The 22,860-nt window shown below is 37.6% G+C and overlaps 1 protein-coding gene across 1 annotated transcript in view; it reads right to left on the reverse strand.

The window, feature by feature from the left end:
- MBOAT2 (membrane bound O-acyltransferase domain containing 2) overlaps positions 1 to 22,860 on the reverse strand; it is a 178,502-nt gene that overhangs the window by 97,858 nt on the left and 57,784 nt on the right. The gene's annotated exons all lie outside the window — the stretch shown is intronic.

Here is a 22,860-nt window from a genome sequence, read left to right on the forward strand (position 1 = left end):
GACAATTACATTTAATCAGGCAGTTTATTTTAGAATAGCATTTCAGAAGCATCAATATGGAATGGGAAACACAAGGCAGGGCTGGGGGGTCACATACAGGTTATATAGAGAAAGGGGAGGGAAAGTAAAAAATGAAAGGAAAGGTTAACTATTTCATTGCCAAGCTTTGTACAAGGATGCTGACCTCATGCATTCTGAAGAAATTCTAGAGTGAAACTGTGGAAACTTAAAGACTTTGCTTAAAGCAAAATAATATAATTTGTCATTCTTTGTTTAATATCTAAATAAACTGCCTAATTAACAATCAAAAGGTAATGTGCCTGACCTCATGTATGTGACCTGCAAAATACAAGGAGGAGTGAGGAACAGGATGCTCACCTTATACCCCAACAGATCTCTGACCCAAGGCCATATCTAGATCAGGGCTTCCCTACAAGTCAACACCTCTTCTATCTTCTGCCCCTCTCTAAGACTTTCTCCAGTAAAACACAACATCTCCATTTACTTACTTTTATCCCTTTATACTCTTCCCATTCCACTGATTCCCCAATCCTCATGAAATGATGAACTTAACCCTGTTCTCCATTCTCATGTGCTACTCCTTTAGGTGCACCCACTTTTTTTTTACCATCCTTATGCTCTACTCCAGATTTCCCTATTGTTTTCACTGTGCCCAATGGAATGCCTGGTCCACACTTAACAAATTTCTTTTCATTTTATTTTATTTTGCTTTTTGGAGGGCATTTGGGGTTAAGTAACTTGCCCAAGGTCACATGGCTAGTTTGTGTGTGTGTGTGTGTGTGTGTGTGTGTGTGTGTGTGTGTGTGTGTGTGTAAGTGTCTGAGGCTGGATCCAAACTCGGGTCCTTCTGACTCTGGCGCCGGCACTCTACTCACTGTGCCACCTAGCCACCCCACATTTCTTTTCATTTTAAACCTCTCATCCCTTCCATCTTCTAGCTTTCATTGAGACAAAGCTCCCTTCCCACAGGTGTTTCTTTTGCCAACTTTTCCAATACTTGATACTTCTTTCCCTTCTAAACTCTTCCCCCCAACTCACTAATTATAAAAGGAGATTCAGAATACTTCTTGCTTCTCAATGCCACTTCTAGACCCTCCCTCCACCAAATTCACTAATTAACCTCTCCTCCTTTGAGGTTCACACTATCAAAATCTGTCTAGTTCAAATCCTTGTGGCTATGATCTGAGATTTCTAAGACATTCTCCTTCCTTCCTCCATGTGTTTTGTGTCTGGCTCACAGTTTTTGTCTCCTCCTCATCTCCTACCCTAACACTAAAGGAATTTTATTTATATATGTGTGTGTGTGTGTGTGTGTTTTGTTATTCTCTTAAATACTCTTAATGTCCCAGTTTATTAATCTACTCAATTCCCATGACCCTACTCCTCCATTCCACTTCAGTTACAGAGAGGGCCACACCTCTGACCTTGCTGTTCTCTCTCTTATCTTCAATCTCTTATTATCTTTTCATTCTTTCCCTGCTGCCTACAAACATGCCAGTCTCTTCTCCATCACTTAAAAAAAAACAAACCTTTCACTTGATCCAACAATACTGGCTAGCTACAGTCCTATATCCTCCTTTCCTAAGTGGCTAAATGCTTTGAGAAATCAGTCACTTCATCATTTGAATGAAAATTACTTGAATGCTGAGGGGGGAATGGACTTCAACATTAAAAATTAAATTAAATTAAACCTCAAAAAAGGACAAGAAAAAGAAACTGAGAAGCAGGTGGACAAAAAGGAGGAAAACCAGAAGAAAGGAATATCATGAAAACCTATGATGAAGATAGTTACTAAAAGGAGATGATGACTCACAAAGTTATATTGTACAGAGAAGTCCAGAAACATTATGAAGGAGAAAAGGCCATTAGATGTCTTGGAGTTCATTCCCTTCTTCCAGGTTTGTGTCCTTGTCACCATAATAGCTCTTTATTATGGGAGTCAGCTTTTTGCTAACTTATTTTTCCGAGTTTACTTCTTGAATTGGGACTTTGGGTTAGCTCAAGGCTCTTCGTACTTGGTGAAGGAACTGTCTTGGCCCTGTTTGATTTTAATTTGTATTCTACGGGTATTGCTGCTGCTTTCTCTGGTTACTAGTGCTGGATCTCAGGAGGTGCTGAGGCTGGGGACCTACAAGCTTTCAGTGTACCTAAAGCAGTCTTATCTAGGGTATGAAGTTTGTGAGCTACACAACACAACTATAAATTTGCCTCTAACTGGAGCTCTAGTAACATGCTGTGGGCCCCAGCCCTCATTAGCTAGTTAGTTTCAGAGCAACTGTAGACTCTCCCTTAATCTAAGCTCCTTGCCCTGGTTACTCTGCTGCAACACTCCAATTGGGCTAGGGGCTAAATCCAAGACCCTGCTGCAGGTGTCAGAGCCATTCAAGTGTTGCTCACTTCTATTCCTGCTTCTTGCCCAGAACACAGCCTAGGGTCTAAAACCACTTCTGCCCCTAGGCTTACATCCCCTCATCATTCTGTAATGGATATACCATTCAGCTGTGGGTGGGATATGAGTACAAGAGTTGCCACTTGGCTCTTATTCCTTGCACTTCCTTTGTGAATCTGGGGTTGCCTCTTGCCCAGGTACACAGCTACAGGTCCTGGTTCCATAGCATCCTTCCACTTAGACCCTATACCCAGTATCCCATGAGACAAAATCTACTTCCCAATGCTGACCTGGGCTGAAAAAGAAATTACTGTAATTTTTCCTTGGATTTCCCAATCAAAACTTGGTCTGGTGTTCACTGTATGTCTTTGTTAGTGAAGCTGTCCTGGAGAGTTAGGCTTTACTACTTCCTACCATTTTGACTAGTCATTTTGGCTAACTGCTTCTTCTTTCCTGGTTCTTTATACCATGTTCTCTAATTGTGTGTGTTCCTGAAGGCTCTGACTTCTTTTTTTCTCTATATTATTAAACTTTACAGTCTTACCCACTCTCATGGGTTCAATTATCATCTTTATGCAGAAAGTCTCTCTGATGAGCTATAGTCATACATTTCTCCACTTCTCTCAGTTCTTGAACTGGACATCCTACAGTCATTTCAAATTCAAGCTGAACAAAACAGTTCTTCATTAAGTTTTCCCCAAAATCATTCCTTTTTCTATACTTCTCTATTATTATCAATGGCAATATTGCTATCCAAGCTACTCACATTTTAAGTGAGCTGTCATCTCAAGACTTCTCAATTGCATTCATCTCATATAGTCATACCATTGCCAAATCTTGTCCTATCTGCCTTCACACCTCTCACACATGTTCCTTTCTCTTCACTCATTCTACCACAATTTTGGTACAGGCCCTCATCATTTCACTCCTAGATAACTGCAAAAGTCTTCTAACTGGTCTTCCTACCTCAAGCCTCTTATCTGTCTTTCATGAGGTTACCAAGATGATTTTTCTTAAGCACAGATCTGACTATACCACCTCCCTGTTCCATGAGCTCTAGTGGCCCCCTCTCACCTCCAGAGTCAAATATAAAGTCCTCTGCTGGGCATTTAAAGCTATTCATAACCTGGCCCCTTTCCATCTTTCCATCCTTCTTACACCTTAATCCCTTTCACATGCTCTGTGATTCAACAGCCACATATACAGGCCTACTTGTAGTTTCTCAAACACAACACTCCAAACACTCCATCTGTAATAACAGTCTTTACACTGGCTCCCCCTTTACTGGAATGAGCTGTCCTTTCACCTCTACCTTGTAGTTTCCCTATTTTTTACAGCTTCAATCCTACCTTTGCAAGAGATTTTTTTTTTACCAGTTCTTCTAACTGCTAATTCCTTTTCCTTTCAGATTACCTTCATATCTACTCTATATGATCTTATATGTACCTAATTATTTACATGTTTTCTCTTCCCATAAGAAAGTATGCTCCTTGAGGACAAGGACTATTTTTTTAACCTTTCTTTGTATTTCCAGGGCTTAGCATCATCCCTGGCATTTAGTAAGTGCTTAATAATGCTACTGAATGAATGAATGATACCTAATCGCCAAATCAGATTTCTTCAGTCATTTCAGTCTGTCTGACATTTTTCTTGGCAAAGATACTGCAGTGGTTTGCCATTTCCTGCTCCAGTTCATTTTACCGATAAGGAAATTGAGGCAAACAAGATTAAATGACTTGCCCAGGGTCACATAGCAAATATCTAAGACTGAACTTGAACTCAGGTCTTCCTGACTATAGGCTTGACACTGTATCCACTGCACTACCTAGAATACAACATGTGTATGTAAACTAAAAAAACAATAGTAAGGGGGCAGCTAGGTGGTATAGTGAATAGAGCACTGGCCCTGGAGTCAAGGGGAACTGAGTTCCGGCCTCAGACACTTAACACTTACTAACCATATGACTTTAGGCAAGTTACTTAACCCCAACTGCCCTGCCTTCCCCGCTCCATAAAGCAAAAAAACCAACCCCCCCAAAAAAAGTAAGTCATAAATGCAAATACTCCATGTTATTAATTTATTTTATCATTTACTACCGTAAGTATATATCCATAAATTTACTATAAAGTTAAATTTTGTTAAAGGTTTCAGTGTGCTAAAGACCTTTGGGCTACACAATCTCTTGGGGAATGCTTCTACTTTGTCTCTCCACTATCCAGACTCAGTCACATTTATGTATTGAGTATAAAAAAGAACTGTACAAAAGAGTTCTGAAGTTGTACTGGAAGTTGCAAAGGCTCTATATCGTGTGCAAGATACCAATCTTTCTTATGTAAAAACTGCAGGTTTCTTATGGGTGCAGTGTGCTGTTTTACTTGTTCTGTGTGTTAAATAATTAGAAATAATTATTATTTCTATTATTAGAATCATTAGAAATAAAGGTCTGGGGTGGAGCCTAGAGCTACTTTGCAATTTTTCATATATACAGGGATCCTGCACTTTACTCTGCACAAATGTTGAAGGATTCTGGGAATCTCTATGCATATGACTCCCAGACCTAGTATCTCTATTGAACTCATTCCCCTTTGGATATTTCCAACTGGTCATTCCTTACTCAAATTCCAGTGGATCCCTATACCTCTGGGTCAGATACAAATCTTCTGCTGAGCAGAAGTCCTTCACAACCTTTCTCTAAATCACCTTTCTAGGTTTATAGTATTCCCCCTCTATATTCCAAGCAAATGATCTTCACTGTGATTTCACATATAACATTCCATCATTGGAATGCAGTCCCTATTTACCTTCACCTCTTAGAGTCCCTGGTTTGTGCAAAGTTCAGCTCCAGTACTACTATACACAAAGTATGCCCTTGCAAAATTACTTTATATTTATTTTATAAATATTCTACATAACTGTGTGTGTATAAATACATATGTGTAAAGATATATACGCATTGCCTACTTCAATAGAATGTAAGATCCTTGAAGGTAAGAAATGAATGCCTCTTAATTGACTGGTGGATTGTCAATGCCACTTTCACCCAAAAGAAAGGCTTCAAAATGTACCCTGGAAATTAAAGACTACAGAGTTACACTAGCATACCTAAATGCAATGGCAGAAATCTATAATGCCTTCACAAAGTCCTTGTGCAGTTTTTAAAAATTTAACTTCATGGGGGCGGCTAGGTGGCGCAGTAAGTAAAGCGCTGGCCCTGGAGTCGGAAGGACCCAAGTTCGGTTCCAGCCTCAGACACTTAACAGCCACACTAAAAAACTAGCCGTGTAACCTTGGCCAATTTACTTAACCCCAATTGCCCTCCAAAAAGCAAAAAAAAAATTTCACTTCGTTTTATATCATACCTACAAGTTGTGGCTGTGCATCTGGTATCTTGTGGTCAATTTTCTTGACCTTTGGATAGGAGTAAATGATCAGAATTTCAGTTCAACCAGACATAGGTCACAATTTAACTCCATTTACTGAACTCGAATCAATAAACATTTACTAAACAACTAATATACATATATGGTAGCATACTAGATCCTAGGAAATCTCAAATAAGACATATTTACTTACCTTAGAATATCAAATATGCACAGAATGTATGTGTGTATATATGCTTCACACACAACAGGAACTCTATAAATATCAGAATGAATAAATGGATAATATAGTTGCCCTAAATGCTAAATCTAACCGTAGATTTTCTATCATAACTAGAATATACATATATATACATATATATGTAAAATGTTTAAAATAAGAAGTGATCTTAGTTTGAAAGTGAGAGTAGGATGGTGAGGGTTTTAGAGATTATTCTATGAGTACTGGGAAATGAATTAGGGATATTTACCCTGAGGAAGAAATGGCCTGATACAGCTATCATGACACTTCTAAGTATTTCAAGGACTCTTCATGTGGAAGAAGAAGAATATTTGTCCTGCTTGGCCTCAGAGGACAGAAGCAATGAGTAGAAGTTGCAGAAATAGATTGAGGAAAACTTTGGAGCCAACCAAAAATGAAGTAGGATGACTAAGAAGGTTCCCTTATGATAATTTCACTGTCAATTTCAAGTCTAGAATAACAGCTTCAGGGTGGCTCTTAATAATCTGAGGAAGCATACATTCCCTTGGGAGTCCACTCTGAATGCTGATTTGGAATAGCTCCTTGAAAAGCCTGATTCCAATCCTACATTCATGTTTGCTCTTTTGATGACAGCAACATAAGGTAGGATTCACTCCACTGTCATGCAATCTGTTCACTATAATACACTATTCTACAAAATCCAGGAACAGTACTAAGGAATATATTATACTCTGATTAGGATGACTTGGTACACTGTTGAAATAAACATGCAGATCAGTTGTTCCAAGTGTCTAAAATTTGCTTCACTTAAAGATGATTTGTAATGATCTATACAGGCATAAATGATATACAAATAGGCATTTATAAATATAAAGAATTAATAAAGAACCCACCTATGTCTATTCCAGAAGACTTTTATGCACCCTAGATTCCATGCAAATTGCTTTACTATCTATTCCCCCAACTTGATATTTCATCTTCTGTTGCCATACTTTTTTCATAAGTTAGACTACCCATACCTGGAATGCATTTCTTCCTGTCCTCCTCACTGAAATTCTAATTTTCTTTAAGGCTCAACTCAGGTGCCACTTACTATAGTCTTTCTTGATACATCCAGTTGGTGCTTTTTCCTCTCCTAAAAGTATTTTTAATCAGTTTACTTAGGTGTATTTTATACTTCCCAAGTAGAACATAAACTCTTTGAGGACAGGAATTGTTTCATTTTTTATTTCTAGCACCTAGCACAATGCCTTTCATAAAGTAAGTGCTTAATAAATGTTTATTGAATTGAATTACTAACAAGTCATACTCAGAGATTTCTTGGTTCTATATCTGTCTAGTATTCTGAATTCAGTCATGTTCCATTTTTTCAATTGTAGAAATAAAAGATGCAGATGGACAAAAAATTCACCACGTCAGATGATCGGAGGGTCTTATGAGTCAACCAAAAGTGCAATATGGTAAAAAAAAACAAACAAACAACATAATATGATATGCCGTATTAACAAAACAATAGTATCCAAAATAGTATCCAAGTAACGAGGTTATAGTTTAACTTTATTCCTTTGACTGATTTTACAGAACTTAAGGTATTATCTCTTGTTGTAGATGCTACATATTAATAAAGTATCAATCCACACAACTACTTAACCAATCCATGAAAATATTTTACACACACACATTGAAAGTATTCCTGATGATTCATAAAGAAACAAATAGTTATTTTATAGTAGGCCACAACTTTATAGATTAGGGTTAGGATTCAGAGTCACACAACTGACCAGAAGGTGTTAAGGAATATATGAAGCCAATGTGATTACTGTTCATTATTCATTAAAAAAAATTTCAGTAGAGGAAAACATTGCCTTAAAGATTCTTCTACAACTAGGTGCCTCCAATAAACATGTCAAAATCATATAACATTCCTCACAATAAATAACTTTTTCTAATGATTCTCTAATTACTAATAGCAAGAGACACATAAAACAAAGAGCTGTATAGTAGCCAAAAATATTTACCACTGCCCTAGAAGATGTCTAGCACAAAGTCCAAATGGAAAAGGGAGGCCTCATAGATCAGGGGTTTTTAGCTTTTTTTGTCACCACCCTTTGGCAGTATTGTGAATCCTACTGACCCCCTTTTTCTGAATATTTATTGCCTGCATTCATAAATGAAGAAAATGCTCTGTTTTAGAGGTTAGTGAATATAAAGATGTGATTTTTTTTTCTGTTTAAATTTACAGAACTCCCAAAAATCTATTCATGGACCCCCTATAAGGATCTGTAGATCCCATGGTAAGAACTGCTATATATGGGAAAGTACATATGATCCCTTTTAGAGGTAATTCTCTGCTAACTACATCAAGTCCTGAAACACTGTAAAGACTCCTAAATAAAATCTGTAGTCAATCAAGAGCTTGGTCTAACTAGTCACGTGGAAAAATTAAGTGGATGAAGCATGCCTGCTATCCAAATTATGATATGAAACTGGAGGCAACCCAAAAAGCTGGTCTATTAGTCTTAGAGAGACTAATAGACTAGAGAGAAAGAGAGAGAGAGAGAGAGAGAGAGAGAGAGAGAGAGAGAGAGAGAGAGAGAGAGAGAGATACACACACACACACACAAATAATATCTTGAACAGAAACTGCAAAGTAAAAATCAATGGTGTACACAATTAATTGAACAAGAATAGGAAAGTGGACTGGACTGCCAGCACAGTGCTTTTAATTAACCCAAACTTCTTGAAGCAGAGACTCAACTCTTTAACATCTGGTGATGCTATTTGGCTAGTCACAGAATAATCAAGAGGACAATGACTTCAACTTGTTGGTCACAAAAAAAGCAATAAGGATGTATATAATGTGTGGGAGAAAGTTACAATATGTTACCAATAGAGGACTGCACAAAGTGGTAAAAAGGATATCATCAGAGAGATGTGACTGGAAAAAAAAAGATGGGATAGTCAAATAGGGAGAGGGAGAACCAACAGAGAGCATGTGTGCTCCATTCAACTAGAAGTAAACATACTGTTAAGTAGTAATGGAAAGGAATCCAGGACTTTTTTTTAAGGTGTGAGCATAACACAGTATGAAAATGTTCTATTCTACAAGCTGAAGGTACAAAATACCAACCTAAAATTATGTCCTTTTTTTATAGAGGGCTTATCCAGGTGATATGAATTCAGGATGCATGGAAGGGGTCTCTAACCCATCCCAACAGCATCTCACTATGTTCAAAAATACCCTAAACTCAAATAATGACCGAAATTTTTTAAAATAGAGAATAAGGTCCTTCACTATCTTATTCAAGGTGTTTTCCATAAAGAGTTAACTGATAAAATTCAAGAGCCTTTCTTCAATGAGTGTCCAAAATAGAACATTTCCTAACCAATATTTGTAAATTATAAATGACTACATGAAAACACACTCTAAATCACAAATACTCATGTTTTAATATCATAAATAATTAAGAGAAATAAAAATTAAAATAATTTTGCAGTTTCATCTTACTCCATACAAATTAGTTAATAAGAAAAAAAGATATGAACAGTGAATGCTCAAAAAACTGTAGAAAGACAAACATAAGAATACACCTCTAGTAGAACTATTAAGTGACCAAACTGTCCCTTCTTACTCAGCAATCATACTTCAGTGCATATATTCCAAGGAAATCAAAGGTTTATATAAAGAAATATCCAACATGTAGCAAAATATTCATACTGCACTCTTTGCAGTATTAAAGAACTAGAAACAAAAGTAGGCACCCATCATTTGGGAAATGCTATAAAATGATGGTATGTGAATGTAATGGATTATTATAAATTAAGGATAACAAACAAGAAGAATTCAAAGAAATATGGGGAGATTTGTATGAATTGATGTAAAATAAAGTAAACAGATCCAAGAGAAAAATATACATAATTACTACAACAAAGTAATTGAAGAAATGATTAAAAGGAAGTTGAACTCTGAGCAATGGAAAAAAAACAATAAAGCTTTTAAAAAAAGTAAATTAAAATATATGTCCTCCCTTCATTGTAGAGCGATGGAAGACAACTTGGGTAGAACACGGCATATATGACAAGGCAGGAATCCTGTACAAGATGTTTTTACTTGTTTTCCTTTATAGCAAAGAAAAGTTTTAATCTGATTTTAAAATCCTTTAACTAACATCAGAGACTGACTACAAGTAACTTTTAATGGAAGAGACCTCCAAAAATTAAGAAAGGAAAAAACAAAAAAAAGGGTAGAGAATGGAATTAATAATCATCTGCTTCGTAATTTTGCCTAGCACTGATTTTTTAATTTTATATTACTCTGTAGTAAAAATTTAAGTTTAAATGACAAATAAAAGAGATTTGAAGGGTTTAAAGAATTTAAAGTAGTTCAACCAAATTACTTTCTCAGTCATCAAAAAATCATAGTGAAGCTTCACCCAATTCAAGAGATATTTACTACGCACTAAGGGAGTCAGGAAATTTTTCCTGTAGGAGATAGCATCCAAGCTGTACCTAGAATGATGCTAATTATTCTAAGAAGCACAGGTGAGGAGAGAGATGAAACAATTGATACATTTTCTGATGTAAATACATTTTTAAAAAGATAAAGTGATAACAATTTTCTTCCTTTTCCTTTTAGTAGAATATATCCTTTTGAACAGACACAATCAGTAATTCTCTATTTAGGATATAAGGAATAATTTTAATGTACAGCTCAATCACTGGGATACTGTAACACATTGTGGCCACAAATACTTTGTTCCTTTAGTCCAAACTACTAAAAGGCTAGTCTTAAGTACAGTCCATAGAGAAAACAAAAGAGAAAAACCCATTGCCCTTAAGGGTCCAGTTTATTTCTTGCATTATTTTGTTAACACTCTTGGGGAACATGGAATTGTCCTCAACTGAGGTTGTTAACATTTCCCCCATGGAGATCCAACTGAGCCACTAACCCTTGCTAATTAACTATGTGAAAACTGATTTAAGTGTTTCAGGCAGCATTTACAAGGTAGGCATCTATCCCTAGCAGTAATTAGGAAAGGGAAATGTTTTTCTTTATGCATCCAAATTATAGGGGCTTTGGTGGCTTACAAGACAATAGAGAAAACAGAAGACCACAAACTTTACAATTTTCAATAATTATGTTAGAGTAGAAATAAACACAAACTTCATATCTTGACACTCCACAGATGAATGATTTCATTGGTATGGATGCTACTTCTGCCTACCAACACAGATTTCAGTCCACAACCCCTACAAAAACAGCAGACAGTCTGAAAGAGATGCTATGGCCAATAACATGATCATCCTGTGGTAAACTTAGTGGTGAGCCTCTCCAAATTTAATGGGGCTGATCCTTTGATGAGAAACAAATACACAGCAAATGACTAAGCCCATACTGAAAATCTGTAATGCCTGGAAAGACCTGTCAAAGTTTTTGTTCCTCGGGCATAGCTTAAAAGAACCCAGTACTAACCTCCATATCAAGATGAGATACAAATGACTATGATAGAACACTCAACTGAAAACCTCCAAACATTTTAATTAATTACTTCAGTTGCCACATGGAGAGGGAAAGAAAGAGAAAGGAGGAGAGAGAAGATGGAAGTCACACTAAAGCAAAACCTCAAGTAAATGGCTGCTACCTATCCATATTTTTAGTCATGATCATAATGACCCATGATCATACTGATCATCAATTACATAAGTTTATAGGATTCAGAAGGGACAATAAAGATCTAGTCCAATTTCCTCTTTTATAGCTGAGAAAATCTAGTCCTACTGAGGTAATGGGACTGTCTGAGGTCATACAGTAAGTGGCTAAATCAAGATTTGAAGCCAGGTCTTCTGACTCCAAATCCAACGCTCTTTCATTTACATGCCTCCTCCTCTTCAAATGTAAATGTAATATGTTACATATATTATTTTTAGAACTATTATAAAATAGGTAACACCTAGGTGATAGCATAAAGGGGAAAAAAACTCTTCAACTAAAAAAATTCAAAATCATTTAAGGAGATTCTAGCCATGGAATTAATTTCTCACAAAAGCTTGTAACAACTGTTGTCAGGGACGGAGTCAAGATGGTGGAGTAGAAGCAGGGCCTCCATGTAGCTCCAGCTTCCACCTTCCCCAATTCTTGTAAAAGGGGACTCTGAACAAACTTTGGAGCTACAGAACCCACAAAATGACACAGAGAAACTAACCTCCTGCTGAGGACAGCCCAGCAGGGCGGCAGGAATTGGCCAGCACAGCGCTCTGGGAGCTGAGCCCAGCTCTGCACCAAGGTTTTAGCCCCAGGGCAGCCATGACCAACCACCAGCTGGAGGGACTCCAGATCACCAGCAGCTGTGGCCATCTCCAGAATTATCAATACGTAGATGCTAAGGACAAAGTGAGAGGTCAGTGCAGTGCGGACTTTGGGAACCAGTAGATGGGAGCACCATCGGCTTTTGCCCCCGGGGCAAGAAGCTGCTGCCTGGTGGAGGCTTCAGCAAGGGCACCCAACTAATACCTCTGGCAGCTGAGAAAACCCCATCATTTGGTATGAAGCTACCCTGTCTGGTGGCAGAGTTCTACTGTGGCAAAAAGCACAAAAGTCAAGTAATTGAGTGGCAACAAGACCAGGCAAAGGAAACAAAGCAGACAGAAGAATCCAACATTAGACTCCTATTTTGGGGACAAAAAGGAGCAAAGCATGGAACAGGAGGAAGACAGTGAAGTCAGAACTCCTGTACCAAAAGCTTCAAAGGAAAATACGAGCTGGTTACAGGCCATAGAGGACCTTAAGAAGCAGATAAGAGAAGTGGAGGAAAAATCGGGAAGAGAAATGAGAATGATACAAGAAAATTATGAAAAGAGAGTCAACAGCCTGACTGAGGAAAATAACACCTTAAAAAATAGACTAACTCAAATGGCAAAAGAGGCTCAAAAAGCCAATGAGGAGAAGAATGCCTTAAAAAGCCAAATTTACCAGATGAAAAAGCAATCTCAAAAGCTTACTGAGGAGAATCATTCCTTCAGAATTAGACTGGAGCAAATGGAAGCTAATGACTTTATGAGAAATGAAGATGCTGTTAAACAGATCCAAACAAATGAAAGAATAGAAGGCAATGTCAAATATCTCACTGGAAAAGCCACTGACCTGGAAAATAGATCCAGGAGAGATAATTTAAAAATTATTGGACTATCTGAAAGCCATGATCAAAGAAAGAACCTAGAAATCATCCTCCAAGAAATCCTCAAGGAAAACTACCCTGATGTTTTAGAACCAGAGGGCAAAATAGAGGTTGAAAGAATCCACCGATCACCTCCTGAAAAAGATCCCAAAAAGAAAACTCCTAGGAATATTATAGCCAGGTTCTGAAATTCCCAGATCAAGGAGAGAATATTACAAGCAGCCAGAAAGAAACAATTTGAATATTGTGGAAACACAATTAGGATAACCCAAGATCTGGAAGCTTCTACACTGAGGGATTGAAAGGCTTGGAATATGATATTCCAGAGGTCAAAGGAGCTGGGATTAAAACCAAGAATCACCTACCCAGAAAAACTGAGTATTATGTTTCAGGGGAAAATATGGTCATTCAATGAAATAGAGGACTTTCAAGCATTCTTGATGCAAAAACCAGAGTTGAATAGAAAATTTGACATTCAGATACAAGAAGCAAGAGAAGCATGAGAAGGTAAAGAGGGAAAAGAAATCGTAACGAACTTATCAAAGTTGAACTATTAACATTCCTATATGGAAAAACAATAATTGTAACTAATCAAATTTTTATCAGTATGAAAATAGTTGAAGGGAATAGAAATATATATATGTCTATATATGAGGGTATATGGGCATATAAATACATATGTGAATGTATATATGTTTACAGGTATACATAGATAGAGGGCACAGGACCAATTTAATAGGAAGGGATGATACTTAAAAGGTGAAATTAAGAGGTGAGAGAGGAATATAATGAGAGGAGATGGGGAGAGACAGAATGGGGTAAACTATCTCATAAAGAAGAGGCAAGGGAAAATGGTTACAATGGAGGGGAAGTATAGGAAGGCAAAACGTAATTGGTCAACCTTATTCTCATTGAATTTGGGTTAGGGAGGTGTAATGGAAATGCAAATTTAAAGATCTTCCCTGCCCCTAGGCTAAAGTGCACCAGGAGCCTGGGGTGGGAGGCTTGTTTTTAAGTAGATACTTCTTGATTGGCCAGTGGGTCCAGAAGGTTGTTACATTCTCTGAGCCAGGAGAAGGCTATATAAGCCCTGATGTGTAGCTTTGTTTTGGGGGCTCACTTTGAGAAGTGTTCTGTGATTTGATCTGGATTCTGGGAAGCCGTTGTCCAGAGCCCCCCTGGCTTTGAAAAAACCCAGATGTTGAAACCCAGATGTTGACTGGGTATGGATGTAATGGTTGGACAGTTTGAAATCTGTCTACTAGATCTGTTTCTGTCTTGATAATTCTGTCTGTGTACTTTGAAGTTCGGGGTGCTGACCTTTTCCCCTGAACAAGGTAAACGATATATGTCTGACTGATTAAAGTAAGCTTGTTAACCCATTTCGAGTTGCTTTCCTTTAACAAAGCAGATCCAAGAACCTGTGGTGGCAGCAAACCCTTAGGATGCTTGGGGTGCTTGCTGCTACAGGAGGGAATGAAATACACACTAAATAGGGTATCTCATCCTACAAGAGAGTAGGGGGGAAGGGGATGAGAGAGGGGATGATGGAAGGGAGGGCAGGGTGGGGGGGAGGGAAGTTAAAAGCACCCACTTTTGAAAAGGTACAGGATCAAAGTAGAGAACAGAAAAAGTGGGAGGTGGGATAGGAAGGAGGGAAATATAGTCAGTCTTTTACTATATATATATATATATATATAATTTATCATTAATACTATTTTTCATGTTATTGGGAAATAAGATATACAGGCACTGGGGCATAGAGATCCACCATGCCCTACTGGAAAAGTCGAAAGGGGTATGGGAGAAAATATGGGAGAGAGCAGATTGGAGGAAGGGCTATCCTGTGGAACTGCTATTTTTGGGCAGTGCGTAGGGGAAAAACGGGAGAAAATTTGTAACTCAAAATCTGGTGGAAATGAATGATGTAAATCAGAAGTAAATAAAGCATTTGAAAACTGAAAAAAATTGTTGTCTATCATGCAGACCCAATGACTGAAATATGCAATGTGAAAAGAAAGTGTACTAATTTTGATCGTATGATATTAAGTTGCATAGTGAAAGGGCCATGACCACAAATTATTTGTAAGGATTCCAAAAAGCATACTGTCGTTTTTATTATCGTAATAAATGAAACAGGTTCTCTGCCAATTTCAGTCATGCATTTAATCCTATTTCCCCATACCTATTTTGTAAAGTCTTTTGCAAAATTAAGTGTTATACTTTGTCAAAGGATTTTTTTTATATTTATTATAAACGTAGTTTTGAACGTTTTTTATTTTTAATAGGATTGTGTTAACTGTATTCCTAATGTTGCATCATACTTGTATCCTGGGTATAAATTCAACTCGATCACAGTGAATAAATTTTTCATGATAAATCACTATGGTCTGTTAGAATTTCATATTAAACATTTTAATTGATATTCATTAATGATATCAGTCTATAGTATTTTTTCTTTGCTTTACCTTTCCCTGGTATAGGTATTTGGACCACATAATTCTCATAAAAGGTGTTTGTTAGAGTTCTTTCTCAATTTTAAGAATAATTTGTGTACAGGTTAAAGTGACTTGACCAGGAGGCACACAGATAGGAAGTAGGCAGAATTTGAGCTCAGGTTTTCTCAACTCAAAGTCCTATATTCTGATATGCCACCTAGTTAGCTAAAATAATCTTCCAATTCTGATTCCATTACTAATTAGACAAATACATATTAAAGCAATCCTGAGATTCTACCTCACATATCAGATAACAAAAGTGGAAAATGATAAATATCAGAAGGGGTATGCCAGAAGAGGTATGCTGGTCCATTTCTGGTGGACCTGGGAATGGGTGCAGCCATTTTGGAAAGCAATTTGAATTGATAAAAAAAGTGACTAAAGAGTATGTGCCCTTTGACCCAACTATCCTATGGCTAGGCCTTTATACAAAAGAAATCAAAGGAAGAGGAAAAGGTCCTATATACACAAGCATATTTATAGCAGTTGTTTTTTGCAGCAGGAAGAACTCTGAAAATGAAAGGCTTACTCATTAGCTGAGGGGTGACTGAAGGGATAGTTTACGAATGTGATGGAGTACTACCATGCTGTAAGAGACAGAAGACAGATGATTTCAAGGAGATGTGGAAAAGCTTAGCTAAGCAGAAAAAGAAGAAAATATTGCTCACATCAGTATTATAAAAACAATTTGGAAGACTTTTTCTAAAGTGCTAAAGAAGGACAGTACTGAGAAGCCAACGTATATAAATAACAACTCTGTAAAGTCAAACAGCTTTGAAAGCTATGAGAATTGTGATCAGTATAGGGAACATCTATGATTCCAGAGGACCAATGGTGCAACGTACTATCCACTGTCTGACACAGGTAATGGAGTGTAGAATGAGGCAGCAAAGGAATGGGTTTTGCTTGACTATGCATATTTTCAGCCCAGAATACATATTTTTTTATATAGTGGAGGGTGGGAGGGAGATATTTTTTTAAAAATTTAAAATATAAAGTTTTGGGTGTTGCTACAGATGTGAAATGTTTTATGTACTTTCAGTTGAGGTCACTGTTGTTTATACTTAAATGGTTAACTTTGTACAAGACATCTTTTACAGAATGGAAATAACCTGCAAATGTAACGTAAAAAAAATTACCTCAATAAAATTCTTTTTAAAATAACCAAAAAAAAGAATAATTTGTGTAGCATGGGCATTGTTATTTAAAGGTTTCAGGGGCAGCTAAGTGGCGCAGTGAATAGAGCACTGGCCCTGGAATCAGGAGGATCTGAATTCAAATCCAGCCTCAGACCCTTAACACTCACTAACCATGTGACCTTGGGCAAGTCACTTAACCCCAACTGCCCTGCCTTCCCCCCTCCAAAAAAAGGGCAAAAAAAAAGTTTCATGGAATCCTTCTGCAAATCCACCTGGACCAGGTATTCCCCTCTCCCATTCCTTTACCTTTTATGAGATTGGACTATGTAAGACCTTTATTGTTTTATTAATTTGGGTATTGTATACTTTATAGGGAATCCTAACATATTTCATCTATCACCACCATGATCTGAGGCTATGACTTCACCCGCACAACTCATCTCTAGGATCAGAGAACCAAGTACCAGTTTCCTCACCCTAGACAATCTTCCCAAGATCTCAATCCCCAAACAAAAACTCAGACACCAGATATTTTGCTGGCAGTCCAATGAAGCAGAATGGTACAATAAAAAAGATACCAGACTGGGAGTCAGAAGACATTGGCTGGCGTCCCATTTTTTCCACTTACTACCATTTCTCAATCTTTGTCCTTTTTTAAATACCTCTTCGGCATCTGACATGTGGAGGACTAACTCCCTCATGGTTATTCTCTCCTCTTTGGGTTTTCCTGGCACTTCTTTCTTTCTTGGTTCTCTTCTAGTCTGAACACCTCTTCAGCCTCCTTTGCTATATCTAATTGTAATTTCACCCCTAAAATCTGTCCTGATCTCCTATCCCTTTTTTCTCTATCATCTCTCTTTTGGTGATATAATCAGCTCCTATGGTTTTAATCATCATCTATACATATATAACTTCCAGATCTACAATTACATTCCTGGGCTCAAGCCCCACATCTTCAACTAACTCTCTGATATGTTGGACTGGATGCCTCAAAGACACCTCACATTCCACATGTCAAAAGCAGAGCTCATTATCTTTCCTTCCCAAACATACCCCTTTATCAAACCTTTGTTCAAGTGCCACCATGAACACCACAATGAGGCTCAGATTTTCTTACCTGTTAGTGCCTTCCCCTCCAATTACTTAAAATATGCTTTTACATACTTTTATATAAATATACTGTTTTCCCTGATAGAATGGAAACTCCATGAAGTCAGGAACTGTTTTACTTTTGTCTCTGTATCCCCTTTGAACAGAATGATGCCTGGCTCATGGTGGTGCTAAATGCTTACTGACTCATTATCTGACTTTGCGTAAATCATTTACTCTGAGTCTCAGTTTCCATATCTGTAAAATGAGAGAGTTTGATTAGATGAACTCTGAGGTCCCTTCTGGCTCTAAATCTATCATTTGATGATCTCACCTAAAGGAAGGACAATTAATACCAGGCCAAATTTCCCTTTTTCCCTTATGCTCTCTGCTATTTATATGACTCTTAAGGGTGGAAATCTCAGTCAAAAAGACTCTACTCCCATACTATGGCTAGCAAAATATCCCCTATTACTCTCCCCAAACACAGGGATGCTGAATCCCTAGTTGCCTGCATACCATCACTTCTGGTTCCCTCAGGGAGTCAGTTTAAGCCCTAGGGTCCAATCCGTCCTCTGAGGCTTAAACTGTGTTGGTCAGTTTCCCCAAGTGCAAAATGAGATGGACAAACTAGACTTCCTCTGAGGTTCTTTTTAGTTCAAGATCTATGATCAGCCTCCAGCTCTAGAAACCCATTAACCTTAGCTTTATCCCCTCCAAGTCCTAATTCAGTTCTATCCTTTCCTTCCCTTGTGTTTTCTGGAATCCCAATTCTATCATCACTTCTCTTCTTTGACATGTGGAATGTGAGGTGCCTTTGAGGCAGATCTTCTCTTCATCTCAAACTTATTCTTCTCATGTTTTTGTTCTTGTTTTTATTGTTCTGAAACTCAATGAATCCTCAATTCCCCAGCAAAAAAAAATAACCACACTTGGCCATGGCCATCCTATCCAAAACTGAATGGACCTCCTCCCATGCCCCTGATCCATGGTTCAGGGCAAGTGAATCCATACTTCATGCTCCCCACTGAACTTCCAGACACTCTCTGACTTTATCAACAGAGTAACCTCGCCTCTTCTCAGGTTTTCTCTATATAGATACATTACCCTATTGACATGTTTATCAAAGTTATCTACCAACCCACAACAGTAATTATCTATCAGCCCCCTCTTTCTCAGGAATTTGGAACCTAGTTTCTCTCTCTCTCTTCTCCTTCTCCCCCCCCCCTTTCGCTCTCTCTCTCTGTCTCTGTCTGTCTGTCTGTCTCTCTCTCCCCTCTCTCTCTTCTCCTTCTCCTCTCTCTCTCTCTCTCTCTCTCTCTGTCTCTCTCTCTCTCTGTCTCTCTCTCTCTCTCTCTCTCTCTGTCTCTCTCTCTCTCTGTCTCTGTCTGTGCGTGTGTCTCTCTCTGTCTCTCTGCCTCCCTCCCTCTTAAGCAGTAGAAATACTATTGTCCTCATTTCACAGATGAGCAGACAGATTCATCAGGATTAAATGACTTGTCCATTGTTATGTAGCAAGTAATGTTAAAGCCAGGGTAACGGCTGACTAAAAAATAAACAACACAAAACCAGAGGTTGAAAAAATATTTCTAATTATCTCAAAGACTGATAGAAATGTTTTAATGTAATAGGATGCTTTATTCTTCATTAATATATTGAAATCTGCATCAGAAAACAACTGCCATTACAAAGAAAACTAACAAGCACAAAGAAATTACTCCTCAAAGGATCATTTTCTGTCTATTTAATTCTTATCTGTCTAAAGAAATTGAGGATAAATACACAACCTACATGGCCCACTGGGTACTAGGTCTACTAGTATATTTAAGATCTACTTCAGAAAAAATTAAAGCACCAGAGGACATATTGGTGGTCTTCAAACCAAGTCATCAACCAACATAAGCTTTCAGGACTACCATAAGCTAGAAAATTATCCTCAAGAATAGTTTATTTGAATTTCCCTGGACCCACTGAAGCCTAAATTCATATTTATAAGTTACCAATATCACCATAAGAATCTACCAGTTGGGAAAATTTCAGATGTGCCTTCTTCCCACTACTTGACATATAATTAAAAATGTTGGTAATAGGGGCGGCCAGGTGGCACAGTGAGTAACAGCGCCGGCCCCAGAGTCGGGAGACCTGGGATCAAATCCAGGCTCAGATACTTATTTAGCACCACACCCAGAAATACCTGGATGTGTAACCTTGAGCAAGTTACTTAACTCCGATAAAAAAAATGCTGGTAATAGCAATAAAACAAGAGAAAGAAATTAAAAGAAAATGCAATAACAAAAAGCAAGCTAAAATATCCCAATCTGTTGAAGTTAGAGTTTCCCTGGCAAAACTCAGAGAATCAGTGCCAAAACTGAGATAAAATAGTTCCAGATAAGGTGTTTTTCTTTTTGATTATTTGTCAGAACTCTGGAGCTCCCCAGTGAGGGAAAAAAAAAACTTTCTACCAAGTGGATCAGCAACTGTTTTGTGACTTGCAGTCTTAGAGAGTTGCCCGGGAAACAGAGAAGTAAAATGATATTGCAGGACAGGCTTGATTAAGGATGGTCTGGTGCTTTAGTTTCAGAATCAGAACAAAATAAGCCATTAACGGACCATCTAAAAGTCAACATAAGGAGATTTAGGGGCAACTAGGTGGTGCAGTGAATAGAGTCCTGGCATCAGGAGCAACTGAGTTCAAATCTGGTGTTAGACACTTAACACTCACTAGCTGCGTGACCTTGCGCAAGTCACTTAACCACACTTGCTCTGCCTTCCCCCCTTCAAAAAGCAAATAAAAAAAAAAGATAAGGAGATTTATTTAGCCATAGCCTAGAAGGGATTTTCAGCAAGGATATAGCAGTGATTCAGCTGAGCGTAGTTTCTCTGCTTCTGTGTTAGATATGTAGACACAACCATTAAGCCCAAAGGAAAGCTACTCTTGCCACTTCATGGGCTCACTTTTGTACTTAAGCTACCAGGAAGCTAACACAGATTAATGAACAAACCATAGAATCCTAAGCCAACTGACAGCAGTTGCATTACCTTTTAAGAAAAAATTAGCTTAGTTTTATATGGCAGATATTGTTCCTAGCACAAGTGATTTGCATCAGGTCACACAGACTATAATACATGTCAGAGATGGGACCTGGATTCTATCCATTATGCTTCTTTGCCTTTCTTCTGCAAAATAACAGGATTTTATTGCATTATATGTTTAAAATGTTAATAGTCAAAAAGACTACCTTGAAATTCTTAGTTTTAACATTTTGAAAATGAAAAAATAAAACATGTATGTCATAATATAAAACCTTCATGATAATGAAATACTACTAAAAAATAATCACTAGCATTTAGACAGCACCTTAAAGTTTGCAAAGGATTTTTACATGTCTTGTTTGATCCTCACAAAACCCCGGGAGGTAGGCACTGTTGTTATCCTCATTTTACAGATGAGAAAACAGGGAGTCACACAGTCAGTTAAGTTTCTTCAACAGAATTTAAACTCAGATCTTCCTACTTTATTCATTGTGTCAACTTACTTGTCATTCTTAAATCTGAATATCTCAGTAGTAATATAAAAGTAAAGAAATTATACAAAAAAATTCTTAAGACAAACAATACAGTATTGTCCTTTTAAAATATAAGACACTATCAACTTCTAAGGTTGTTAATAAGCAATAAAAAATGCACCTCACTTTGTGCGGCAGATCTCATTTTTAAAGTTTCCTTTTTAACATGAACAATGAAATCTGACTTCTGGTGTTATGTCCAAAAGTAAAGCAATTCTGTGATAAAAACTTGAAACAGGGACAGGGCAAGGGGCTGGAGTTCTGATTTCACTGGTTTTGAGGCTCCCAGGGGAAAAAACCCCTCTACCAATGCAAGTTGTTGGTGGTCTCTCTGCGGCTTGGAACCATAGAGCATGACACAGAACACTGAGGCGCTAAATGATCAGTGTGGCTCAGATGTCTGACTTGAACCTGAATCTTGCTCTAAACCACACTTTTCTCAAAATTGGAAACAAATCAGTTTGGAAACTATTCTAAACTCAAGTCAGGCATTCTTACCACCATATTGTTAAATAATGGGGGGTGGGGAGCATCTTCTATTCACAAGCTAACAAAAAGGAACTCAAATATTTTTACTAGATTTCTTGTCAAAGTGGTGATCTACACTATGAATAACATGTTTACCCTGAATGGTAGATCAAAGGGAATATGGGTAATGGCGATATATATCAGCAGCACAGTTAAAGGGATTCCCCTTAGAAATGAGGCCCTGTCAACATACACTGCAAGCCATTTTGGGTGGTGGAAAGACAGAGTAGTCAGAGTAGTAGGTGGCATATTTAAGGAGAAAGATAGACTGATAGATACACAAGCTGACTGCAATATTGTTTCCTTTGAGCTTACACATCTAGCCACTAGAGAAGGGCTTTGCTACATTGTCAAGGTTCTTCAGAAAATTTCCTTGATGCCTATGTTTTCTCTAGTGGGCTGACTGATATGAATAAGAAACCTATAAAATCCATAATATATATATATATATATATATCTGTTCTTGTGAATAAAGTTTATTGTATGGGAGAGGAGAGCAGGATAAACACATACATATATACATATGAATGCAGATAGTCATTACTGTTGTGGATATTGCAGCAAGGGATACTAAGTTTTACTGGACAAATACTAAAAATACAGAATTTATTATAAATCACATTGTGCATTCATTCCCTCATATCTATCCTCCAAAAAGGACAAAATCATGAGAAGTCCACAAAGGGATATTTTTAAAGCTACAAGAAAGAAGCCAACTACTTTCCTATTTGGAAGAGGAAAAACCCTGAATTCTAATCTTGGTTCTGCCCTTGACATATATGTGTCTCTGTGTATGTAGAGATAGCTATGTGATATATTATATATGACCACATTCATTCCTACACTTAACCAGGTTCTCCAAAGGGAAATTC

The sequence above is a fragment of the Petaurus breviceps genome, unplaced genomic scaffold (assembly GCF_028583685.1).
Source record: "Petaurus breviceps papuanus isolate PSGF00001 unplaced genomic scaffold, PetGlider_PUasm1.0 90644, whole genome shotgun sequence".
Lineage (NCBI taxonomy): Eukaryota > Metazoa > Chordata > Mammalia > Diprotodontia > Petauridae > Petaurus > Petaurus breviceps.